Below are 12819 nucleotides of genomic sequence, written 5' to 3'. Positions count from 1 at the left end.
ATTTCTTGGGAGTCTGCCCATTGACTGGGTGCTGCTGCTGATCCAGGCAGAGCTCAGGGGGACATGATTATACTCACACATGTGTCTGTGGTTAACAACAGGTCAACGAGAATCTATGATGGCTTCATCAGGCATGGCTGGGAAGACGGGGGGTGGTCTCCTCCTATGTATCCGTCACATGCCCCCAGCTGCCTGATCTAGCCTTGGCGGGGATCCAAGTGATGGTAGATGCCCACAAGGCTTCTTGGGGCCTAGACCCAGAATTGGTTCTCTATCATTCCACCATATACTACTGACCAGACAGATCATAAGGGCAGCCCGGACTTAAAGGGTGGGAAACAGATTTTACCCCTGAATGGGAGGAGCTGTAAAGTCACATTGTCAAAAGTGTGGTTACAAGGAGGCCAGTGATCAGGGTCATTAGTGTAATCAATCTGTGACTGTTGGTTAAAAGATGCTTGTGCTTGAGGGCACCTCTCATGTTTACGCTTAAGTATACACACCATCTTGGCCATGTTGGCAAGAGCGTTAATTTAGGAAACCGTAAACAACTTCATTAATGCCACGTTTATTGGAAAAGGAAGGAGCAGGGTCCTGTGTGAATCTATGTTCCAGAGATTACCCGATACAGTAGGAAGAGCATGAGCTTCAGAATCAGACAAACCTGGGTTTGAAGGCTGACTCTATCACCTAACTGTGCAACCCTGTTCACACATCTTAAATACTTGGAGTCTTAGTTTTCTTATCTGTAAAAAGAAGGACCATGAAAACTCCACGGCGCCACTCTGAGGATTAAATGAGGTAATACTACCTGACAGGGTCTGGTCTACATCAGGTCCTCGAAAATACTAATTCCTAGGTGAATATCAATTCATCTCCCTTATGCACACAGTAGGCACTTAACTTCTCTCTTCACCATCCCCTCCGGTTTCCAGAACTCTAATCAGCTTTTAAGCTCTTAACTTAGGATGCCTGGAAGCAGAATATTTTGGACTCCAAAGCTCTTCGATTTTCACAGAAAGGTTTTTTGCTTCCAAAGCCAGACTAAAGAGCACGGAGTCCCGGAGGCCTATTAGCTTGCATCCCTTGATGAAATCTTGGCCATTCAAGCTGTGGCTGTGGATTAACCAAAGTTAACAGCTCCACCCACAGCTTTGATCATGATTTCCAGAAAGTTGCCTCACCACCCTCCTCCCCAGGCCAAGCCCCTTCCCCTCCCAGTGCCACCCCTTTACCTTGTCCAGGTGTCATCGACACAGGTCTTACTCTGCCGCCTAATTAATTGGCCCATGGGCCTGTCTTTTCCACAAGACGGCAAGCTTGAGGGCAGTATCCAGCTCTGGATCTCCAATGCACAGCAGAAAGCCAAGATCAATAATGGCTTCAACAGTTACCCTCTACGGAGCGCTTACAGATTCCTGGATTTCACCTTTGAGTCATTCCTATAACCCATGAAGGAGAATTCGTGTCCTGTTTTTAACAGGTGAGGCACCTGGGGATGCAGAGAAGTTAATTATTGCCCCTAAGATACACAAGTAGAAAGTGGTAGAACCTGGAATGGAGCTCAGCTCTGTCCAGAGCCTCTGACCTCATATGCTTTGTTGCCTGTAGTCAGAAGTTTGGTAAATTGAACTTGTCCAAGTTAAGAGGTCATCTCGGAATGCTGTAAACCAGGTCAGCATGCCCTCATTCTCTGGGCCTAATGGGGATGAAGGAGGCTTCCAGAAACCACAGAAAGGGCTTGGGAATGAGTAGGTGAAGGTACACTCACCATTTAAGCCATATTGGTGATAGAATTAAATTTAGGAAACTGTAAACAACCTCATAGTTGCTGTGTTTATTGGGGGGGGAAGAAGCAGGTCCTATGTCTATATGATTTTTGCCATGCTGCCTGGACAAAGGGTCAGGGGAGCAGGAAGTCTGGCTGAGCCATCCTTCTTTCTCAATAACCAGCATCCCAGCCTCCAGCCCCATTCCTTGCCTGTGTTGACATCTGGGCTTCAACACCGATAGTTTGCCCGTCAGGGCTCCCCATAACCCGCCCCCTCAACCCACTCCCTCAGGCTTCCAGACTGTTTGCCTCATCATGTGATGACTACTGTTTTCCAGAAGTCTAGTCCAAACCACTTCCTCTTTCCTCACTCCCTACAGAAGAATGGCAAGAACCTCAGGAAAGGCAGCTAAAGTTGAGTTAGAAAATGGCTGTCTTTAAAAGAAAATTCTGAGTACAAATCTAACCCTACCCCTTACTCCCTATATGACCTTACGTAAGTTTTTGAATGTCTCTGGGCCTCGGTTTCCTCGTCTGTAAAATGGGAGCTGTCATTATTACCAGAAAGACAGATGAGCGATTAAATGAGATAATATATGTAAAAATGTGTGAGATATAGCAGATGTACACAGGGTTTTTTCCCTCTTTCCTGCCATCTTCAACATTTTTCTCATGGGAACACATAGTAGGGACCTAGATAGAATATGAACCATGGTGTGGGGGAAGGCAAGGATGTTCTAAGAATTTCTGAGCCCTTCCCACCCTTCCGAGAATTGGGGTTCTAAAAACCCTCCCATTCTGAGATTCCCAAACACCCATTAGAAAGGAAAAGAGGTTCTCCCTCCTGTTTTCTGAGGAAAGGTGGAGCATTCAAGCTTATTACTGTCAACATCTTACTACATGAAGACCCCCCAAAGCGGGGCTTCAGGGTGGCTTTTAAATGAGGAGAGAGAGGAGATGGGGTTGAAATTCTAGCGTCCTGGCTCCAGAGAGCCCAGCCCACACCTTGGGAAGGTTTCCGTGGAGAAGTGGAGAGACAGGTTTTCAGCGGTAAAGGCTTACGGGCAATTCAAACTTCAGGCGAGGTTACTAGAGTTCAAAAAGAACTGTACCTTTTATTTTCTCCTCCTCCAAGGGTACTTTAAATCTCATTAAGAAATGTCAGGAAAAGCTGTCAGAAGGATAAAAATAGAATTAAGAAGAATGCAAAGAAGAGCAAGACTTGAGCAAAGGTAGTGAAAGCAAGTTAGTACATATTTAATAAGGCCTTTCTGCATATGGCAGAGAGAGAAATCCTAAGAGGTATGAAGTCATCCCCAAAGAGTCCCGATAAGGACAGTGTCTCTCCTCTAATTCCCAGTGAGGCTGGCTGGCAGCACTTCCAGGACAGGTTGGGTTGGCCACACTCAGTCTCTCTGCTCTTCCGCCCTCTGAAGCCAGTCTCCCTGGGTGCTGGGACCCAGCACCTGCAGCACCACGGGGTCTGGCCTGGGGGCAGAGTCATTGGCAATGCTGGGCTCCATCTAAGGGCAACACCAGGCTGGGCTATCTCTCAACAGGACATCTCTCAACTCCCTGACCCTCTGTGGTAGATCACTTTCTCCTTCAGCAAAATTTCGAGCTTTGTGTAAAATCTAATCAAGAAAAGTCCTATGTGTTCATCTGGCAAGCCAAAAATGGGATCAATGGGAATCTTCCCATCTGGGTTCACATCCTTTGAGATATTGTTACTTTTCCTGTTATTTAACCAACTTGTTGGCCTTCTCTGGCCTGTTGATAATGCACCCCCTAGTGGACGTTCCAGAACATTCCTCCGGTCCCTGGGGGAAATTGGGTCCTGCTACCTGACTTCGGTACTTGACTCCTCAAAGTAAAGCCAGCAAGAAGAGGGTGAAGGTGGATGTGCTTGCACCAAAGTCTTAGTGTAGAGTGGGAGTGAAACTGGATCGCCTTTATGGTGGGAAAGGATCAGGGTACAACTGATGGTCCACATTTTCTTTTTAATCAATATGTTGTTTTGAAAAGGATTCAAAGATCATAAAGAGAAGGAAATATTAATTAGTTGCCATTTTATCATGGTACCAAATACCTCCTATGTGCTGAGCACCGTGCTGTGTGCTGGGCTCTACATCCTCGTCTGAGAGACACAAACAAGTGAGTAGAGTACCTTCCATGTCAGGGGATGCGGAGGAGGGTATCTACCTGCATGGCTAACATTGACGAGGTGCTTGTTATCTTCCAGACACTGTTTAAAACCTGCTGTGTACGGTAACCCAGTTAAGTGATTTAACCTCTCTGTGGTTAAACAGATCATAGAACATAGCCCATAGAGTTATCAAAACTAAGCAAATCAGTATCTTAAGGCTTTAGAGCAGTGCCTGACACAGAGCCCTACATAAGCATGTGCTACAGTAAGAAAACTAAAACAAGACTCAGGAGATCCACATGGAATAAAGTACTTTATTATCTTTATTTTACAGATGGGGAAACTAAGGCACAGGGAGTATAGTCCCTCAGTAGGTGGCAGAGACATGATGCCAACATGAGCAGTGTAGAGCCGGGGACTGCTCTCTGAACACCTACACCGTACTGCTTCTGCTCCGACATACCGATCCTTTTAATGGGAATGATTTTCAGTACAGCTCCCGAAGAGGGCTAGCATCAGTGTTGATGAGCTATTAAATGAGTCTCAAAATCATCTGGGACTTTAAAACGGTTTATGCCCATTAGTTGGTTCTAAATGCAGCACATATTAAGTTGTCTCTTCAGTGTTTGGGGAAAAGTTCAATTCTATACCAAATTTTGGCTCTATTTGATTTGGAATTATTCCTTTGGCTACATGGATTTGTTGAAAGAATCTAGGGCTACTCAAAGAAGAGATTGGCTTATTTGGTGTCTTTTTTTGTTCCGTAAAAAGAATTTAACATTAAAAATACAAAATTAGGGGCGCCTGGGTGGCTCAGTCAGTTGAGCGCCAGGTCTTGATTTTGGCTCAGGTCACGGTCTGAGTCCTGGGATTGAGCCCCGAGTTGGGCTCTGTGCTGGGCATGGAATCTGCTTGAAGATTCTCTCTCTCCCTCTCCCTCTGCCCCTCCCCCTGTTTGAGCTCACTCTCTCTCTTCCTCTCTTCTCTAAGATAAATAAATAAATCTTTTAAAAAATACAAAATAAATGATCTACTCCATTTCTAGAAAAAGGTAAATAGACAACCAAACATCTGTTTTCCGCAGAATTCTTTATTCCCCAAAGTTTTAAGCTGGAAATCTTTTCTCTTCCAAAAAATATCCTCTAAGTTTGGTAACCAGCTACACAAATGAGCTGGATTTCAAATTATATCAGTCTGACTGGATAAACTGATTTCCTCCTGCTTCCAGAATTTAGAGAAACATGATTTGAATAAGATGTTCTTTGTTGTCCGGTAAGAGTAAGGTGTCTGGTAAATTACCTTAGCGGTAAGGCAGGCGCAAATGCTCTTCAGGCATATTGAGTCCAGCGTATTCATTCTGCTAGGAGAACTGTCAAGATGAGTGGAGAAAATAGTATTTGTTATGTAGGTCAGGATGGGGGTTCTGAAGGAAATTAATCCCGGAAGTGATGAGGTATGTTTGATTTTAGGTAATCGAGGGGAAACCCAGCCACCACCTAGGGTGGCAATTTCTCACCAAGTTTTTCCTCCCATCCCTCCAGTTCTCAGAGACAAGGGCTCACTTCTGGGGAATCCAGAGGACATGGAGACAGAGCCCATCATTCTCTGTGGCTCAACTGTAACTTGAAGAAGGAGAAAATCAAACAACATCCAACAGGGAAGTTTGGGAATGCTGAGGAAAGTAGAAAGAACCGAAAGGGGCAGAGATTTGATTATTTCTGTGGGCAGGGCTGGAGGGTACTGGGAGAAAGGACTGTGGTGATATCAGAAATAGATGGGGTTCGTGGAGGAGAAATAAGGAACAGGAATGAAAAGAAGATAGAGAAAATCCTAGAAATGTGCATCTCACATTGCCTACCCCAGAAGGAAAGGAAACTCTCTCTCTCTCTCTCTCTCTCTCTCTCACACACACACACACACACACACCAGCTTGTATGGTATGGGGGTAAGAAGTTAGATCAGTTCTACTCCTGAAATAAATTATTACACTATATGTTAACTAACTAGAATTTAAATAAAAATTTGAAACGAACCAAAAAAAAGAAGGTAGATCAAGTCCACGATATCTCATCTCCCTCTCCCCACTCCATTCTTACAATTGTGTAAGACTTTCAAATAATCAGTAGTTGGATATATAACCTTCATAATAAGCATCGTGTTTCCTGCAGTGTCTTCTGCACCTAGAGGAATGCCCTGGCACATAGGTGTGCAGTGATACATGCTAAGTAAAGGCCCACATGAATCATAGAAAGAGGCATGTCTTATATGGCAGAAAAAGGAATCTGATTCACTGGTTATATTTTGGGCCTTTCCAGAGTATCTGAATGAGGAAATGATGTCTGGTTACTTCCAATCCAAGTCATAACCTAGCATTAAGCTGGGAATGTATCCCCCAGGCCAGCTGCTAAAGATTTAACACAATGTCACCAAGATGTCGAAGGGGAGCTGGCCAGCTAGCGGGCAATGGTGCATATTAGAGTTTCTTACACGATGGTTGATCTAAGCAAGGGATGTATGCCAGGCAGCTTAGTGCAGACTTGGCACTGCCCACTGGAAGGGGGTGCAGCATGCACGATTGCTCCATTCGAGAATGGATCTTCCATCTCAGACTTTCGGGTTAAGTGAACAGGTTGAATATACTCATTTACGGATTTTCCTTCCTAAGACTTGCTCAAATAATAGCAAATATATCAAAAGAGTATAGACCTACAAATACAAAAAGCGTGGAGGAAGAAAGCACATTAACAGAAAATGAGAGCTCAACAGATTTTGGAAGACAGAACGTAAATGGTGGAGGGATTCCTGGTCTTGCCGGTGTGGAAAGCTCTAAGCCAGCAGGAGGGCTGAGTGAGCATCTCTGAGAGGAGCTCCGGCAGAACCCATCTCCCATAGGAGATGCCTGTGTCCTGAATCAGCAAGTGGACGGAGTGGTGCTGAGGAGCACAAAAGCATGACTTCAGCTTGAGCTAGACAAGCTTGGTCCGAAGGACCCCCAACACTTCGGATCTTGAGCACATGGCACACAGACAAGTGAGAAGTGGAGACAGGTTCACAGCTGTGGGAACGTCTGGTGGCGGAGCTGGTCAATGGAAGCTGCTGATGGCAGTGTCCTTGCAAAATTAATCTGCCTCCCAGCCTCCAAATATCCAAGAGAAAAATAGAGGCAGGATATCCTTCCCTTCCTGATTACTGATAGCTGAATAGACATTACGCCTGAGGGCATCTTATTTAACATATTTGGGCCTCAGTCTCTTCATCTGTGAAATGGGGTCAATGTGCCCCACTAAGCAGCAAACACTTCCCCACAGCAAAACTGCGGCTGGACCAAGGAAAGTCCATCTTCCTGACTCATCTCTTCGGAGGACAGCTAGAGACCCATTCCGTGGGGTCAGAAATAAAGATAATATATCAGTTTGGGTTATTTTTTTTTCATCATTTGGCTTTCAATAACACAGCTGTTTAGAAACAAAACCCTCACCTCTAATTTGAAGTTGGCGCAGAAAAGAATAATTTCTAAACTCTCCAAGACTCGATCTTAGAAAAATGATACTCTTACATTGTATCAGCCGAGACTACTTTGATCTGTGCTGTCTTTTCCTCCAGCCTGCCTTCAGAAGCCTCTCTGGTGACTGAGTTCCCTTTTCCCAGGACAGGCAAACATAAATCATTTCCATAGGCATCATCGGATAGCTACTGGCTCACAAGGAGTGTTTAATTTTGCTTCCAAATGAGGCTACCACAAAGAGAAAACATTTAAGCCAAAACCCCAAGGTAGGAGATACATTTCCCTAAAGTACCAGGTGATTGTTTGCAGTACAAACAACTGCAAGTTCTCTGTGGCCCCAAATAACAAAGTTGATTGCTCACTCCTGCTATATGCCCATCGTGGGTCCTGATAGGCTCCATCATCATGGACCCTGAGACCCTGAGTGGTCAGGGTGCAGTCACCATCTCAAATATTTTCATTACTTTGAGATTCTAGAAATGTAAACATTTGTAGAGCTGGAGGAGGCAACTACTTCTCAACCCCAAACAACAGAAGATAAAACAGAGATGTGCTATGCACTAACTCAGTCTCAGAAGCAAAATCAGTTTGAGTACATGGTCATCCTATCTATTGCTAAAACCTCTGCAGGAACTAATGTGGCATCCAGCATGTTCTTTCATTCTAAAAAATGGCTCAGAGAAAAAGAAATCTAAGGATATGGCTCTCTGCCTCAAGCCTGATTGGCTCAAGGTCCCCACAATTACGAGAAAGGGATGTGTTTCTAGAAGGACTGAGGGTGTGGCTATTGGCATACGAGGCTGAGTAGAGGCAAATTTATAAAGCCAGTGAAGATTTTAAGAGTCACGATGCCCAAGAAACTGTGGACCTCAAAAAACTCTGCACCTGATGAAGAATTAAAAGGAGCCCTGAACCCTAACTTTCTATGAGCAGAAAGCAGAGGCTGCTGTTGCAGGAGAGATTGTTCCTATATGCTCGTTTCACACGCAGCAACAGAGTATAATGGAGAAGATGGGGCTTCTGAGGAGGTGGAATGACAGTCACTGTGGGGAAATGGGCTGGGGAAGCCCTCCCAGGGAGCCAGATTAGGACCTAATTAAGAAATGTCCCTTATTCGAAGTCAAGGGGGCCCTCTAATGTCTGCCCACCAGGATTTCTGAAATGCTATGGCTCAGTGACTCAAGTCTTCCATTTGTTCCCTTTCCAGATGGGAGTATATATGGTGATTAAACTGTCTCTATTCTGCCACTGGAGCATGTGTGCGTGAAGGGGGGAGGGAAGGACGGGGGGGAGGGGGGCGCTGCAGGGAACTTGCATTTCGTTTTCACCAATTTCTGGGCCAACAGGAGCCACATCTGAACTATATATAGAAACTTCCACACGGCACTCTGAGATCCTGGACTTTGAGCTTGATGCCATGAGTGAATGAGACTTTGGGCAGGCCCCCATGGGGAGGAGATCTAAGTAATTTTGCATTTGTAAAACTGTGTGCACCAAATATTGGGTGACCAGAGAGGTGGACTATGGCAATTTATTGGCACACATATTTCTGGATCTCCTCCATCCTGAGAATGGAGGTAGGATTGCATTTCGTTCTCCCTGGAAGCTGCATGGAACCATGTGGCTAATTCGGACCAATGAGTTGTGAGCTGAGGTGGCAGTGAACTGCTTGTGCGAGGACTTCCCCAGAGCTCTCTTTGCCTCTGGCATGGCAACAAACTTATTTAAGGTCGTAGCTGGCTTATCATCTAGGGTTCCTGGGGAAGTACAAGGAGGAGAATGACCTCTGCAAACCTGTGGTAGAACTATGCTATGAGCCAATAATAAGCTAATCTTCCTGATACCACTGCAGTACAACTCATCCTGACCGATACAGTTAAGAATGGCAGACAGAAGACAAACAGGAATCCATCCCTCTTCCCGGTTTCTTTGCAGTCATTGATAATCAGCGGTGATTCTTGCCTAGCAAGCACAGACAGTGCCTGAGAGTCTCCCTCACTCTCGGTTGATCTGAGTTAACACTCAAGATGACACTCATTGTCCTGCTGACTTAGCAAACACTTTAAGGAAGAGAATAATCTGTTCTGACAAGATGCACCAGCTCTTATAGGTGCATCTTGGGGCTCTGGGCATGCTTGGAAATCTCCTCTTTACCAAATGTGGGTTTCAGGACTCCAGAGGGCAACTAATTAGGTGATGCAGGACCATCTAGGATGACAAACATGACCAATTTCATTTGAATGCATAATTGGGCTTCAAGATTAGACATCAAGGAGTATTATGTGAAGCACAGAGGTTCAAATACCATAAAACATTGGTAACAGAGCAATAGACTCTGTTGGATTATTTGGGAAAACAGAGCCAGTATATGGAAGCATTGAAACTAGAAAGACCTCCAGGACAGCTTCTTCTTTGGGTGTATGTTTCTGAACATCAATTGCATTATCTGTAAAACTGGAAGGGGTGTGTTGATAACACCTACCTCACGGAATTGTGAGAATGATACGAGCTAAGGTAAACAAGAGCCTGCCACGTAGTAGGCGTGTGTGGAATGAAAGCTTTAGCTGATGCTGTTGGTTCTCTGCTCAGATCCCCTTCTCAGGTTGGTGCATCCATCCCCTAACTGCTGTGTTGACAACTAACAACTCACAGCAGCACCCCCTCTCTAGATAATGGGTCTCAGCAGATGGGAGCTGCCTTACCCTAGAGACCATTCTCCCCTCCCACAGCCCACAGCCAATTACTGACGGATATGGTTGCTCAAAGACAGGTCTCCTTTCTTCAGGGACAACTAGGAATTTCCCTGAGACTGTCTTCTTGCTCAGCTCTTTCTCTTCCCTCTCCTGTTTCCCTCAATTCTTTATAAGGTTTTGTGAAAAGTACTCCCTCAAAAAAATCACGTGAATTTGAATCCTGTCTCAGGTTGTTCTTCTAAGGATCCCACCTAAGACAATAACTACTATTAATCATAAATAGCAGGCTCTTGAGATGTGGTCATGCCTTGACGCTGCTGAAAAGTGTCGAGGGGCACCATTTTGAGATGATTCTAGCATGGTGATGGATGAGCTCCCCAAACGAAAAGCTCCAAAAAGTTTCTCCCAAGTTGTGTTCTTGTTAACTGTTGGGGGAGAAAGTAAATGCCATTTGTGAAAGAAGACAAGGCAAAGGAGAAAATGGTGATGAAAGGAAAGTTGCTGAGAATAGACCAGGCCAAGGGAGTTCTGTAGGGTCCTGCTGGGTTAGGCACATTCCACAGAAATGGCCTTTCTCATGACACTAGGCTCTAATAGTACATGCAATGCTGTGAGCTAAGGACTCCCTGAGGAGCTTTTCTAGCAAAGAAAGAATTGATTCCTTCCTGGATGTCCTGTTTCCCATTGGAAGATCCAACTCAGGCTCCCATCCTAGTGAGAGGCCTCTTTAGCCAGGCTAAGACTCACTTCCTTTTCCTGAAAAAAAATCTAGTGTGTTTCCTAGAAATCTCAGCTTTGGTTAAGTAATAAAAGAAAGTATTAGAGGGCCATCTGGAACATCAGGTAGTACAGTCTCATGATGTCCGTGAAGCTTCTCTAGAAGTAAAAGAATGATTATCCTCGAGAAAATGCTGAGTGAAGGAATAAAGGCTGGGTCAAGAGAGGTCATGGTCTATCAACAAATCTCAGATTTTTGGAAGGTCAGCTCTGAGTTCTGGGTTAAACGCTTATGTCCATGGTTGAAAAGAGGCCAAACTGGGAAAGAGGAACCACAGCTTCCTACAGCTTAGTCACTAAGAAGTTGTTATTGATAGTGCTAAGTGTGGCAATAGTGACGGTGATGATGATGATAATGATGGTGATGATGGTGATGATGATGATGATGGTGATGATGATGATGATGGTGATGGTGATGGTGATGATGATGGTGATGGTGATGATGATGGTGATGATGATGGTGATGATGATGATGATGATGGTGATGGTGATGGCGATGGTGATGATGGTGATGATGGTGATGGTGATGATGGTGATGGTGATGATGGTGACGATGACGGTGACGGTGATGGTGATGATGGTGATGATGGTGATGGTGATGATTATGGGGATGGTGACGATGATGATGATGGTGATGGTGATGATGACAGTGATGGTGATGATTATGGTGATGGTGATGATGGTGATGATGATGGTGATGGTGATGACTATGGTAATGGTGATGATGGTGATGGTGATGGTGATGATGGTGATGATGGTGATGATGATGGTGATAGCTATCATTGGTGTGTCAAGTACTATGTTAACTACTTTGTGGATGTCCTGTCATCAGATACCCTATTTCATGGACATGACTAGCCCCATTCCACAGATGAAGAAGGGGAAGCTAAATAAACAATCCATTGCTCGTCGCTAGAAGAGGTACAAAACCGGGGTTTAACCTTGGGTTGCCATTGCATTACCTCTTGTTCATTTTAAATGAGGGGTCATTTTCCTCATCTGCAAAAGGCATGGCTATCCTTCAAATATTTGCCCTCTGAGGTCCTTTCTGGCCTTACAGTCTGGCATGATCTCTGTCTTCTTCACCAAGATGAGAGGAAAGTTTGGGATGAGGAGAGAAGCAACTGGAGAAGGGACACTGCGTTCCAGCTGAACTTTTCATTCAGATGAAGGCAATTTGGAAATTCCAGGGCCCCTCCCTCCATGAGCAGTATGTTATCCAGGCCTGGAAACCATCTGAGAAGTGACATAGGCTGTTGGAGAATTCCAGGAGAACCAAGTCATGCAACAAAAGGAGTCCACTACAGATGACTGTAGTTCTATATTTGTCCTTTTTTCCTTCACTGGAGACCACTAGATTTTTCCAGACAATATTTGGAAGGCTAACATCGGATTACCCCAAATCACTGACCAAAATAGATGTTGGGGTTTTGTGCATTCGTTCTGACCTGATAAAGAGAGAGCAGGGGCAGGGGGAGGGGGGAGGGGACACAGTAACGGTTTATTTGTCTGATTTATGGAATTCATAAGCATTTAAAGTTCTTGCTTTTAAATGTTTGCAAGAACGGTATTTACGTTGGATGGTTTTATGCTCTTTATGCTCTTTTTGGACAAGCGACACGGACCCAGCCAACACTCCTGAATTGAAGCCCGCCTCTGTGGCTCAGTTTTTCTTACAGTGACACAGGAATTAACTCTTGCCTCTCACTGCCTCAGTGGGAGGATGAATGAACTGAACTTTAAAAACTACCGGGAAGAAAAGTATCAAGCTAAAAAATTTGCATTTTTTCCAGGGACTCCACATTCCGCTGTTCTTGCACAGCCCACATCAAGCGCGTGGGCATCTCCACCCATGCCTTCCTGTCCTCGTGAAAGCTTTCCTGGAGGTGCCTGAACCTTCTGTCACCTGTGGCTCTTTGAAGAACAA

This window comes from Callorhinus ursinus, unplaced genomic scaffold, assembly GCF_003265705.2.
Source record: "Callorhinus ursinus isolate GAN/ISIS: 27379988/994484 unplaced genomic scaffold, GSC_fseal_2.0 scaffold21, whole genome shotgun sequence".
NCBI classification, from domain to species: domain Eukaryota; kingdom Metazoa; phylum Chordata; class Mammalia; order Carnivora; family Otariidae; genus Callorhinus; species Callorhinus ursinus.
This window is presented reverse-complemented; position numbering follows the sequence as displayed.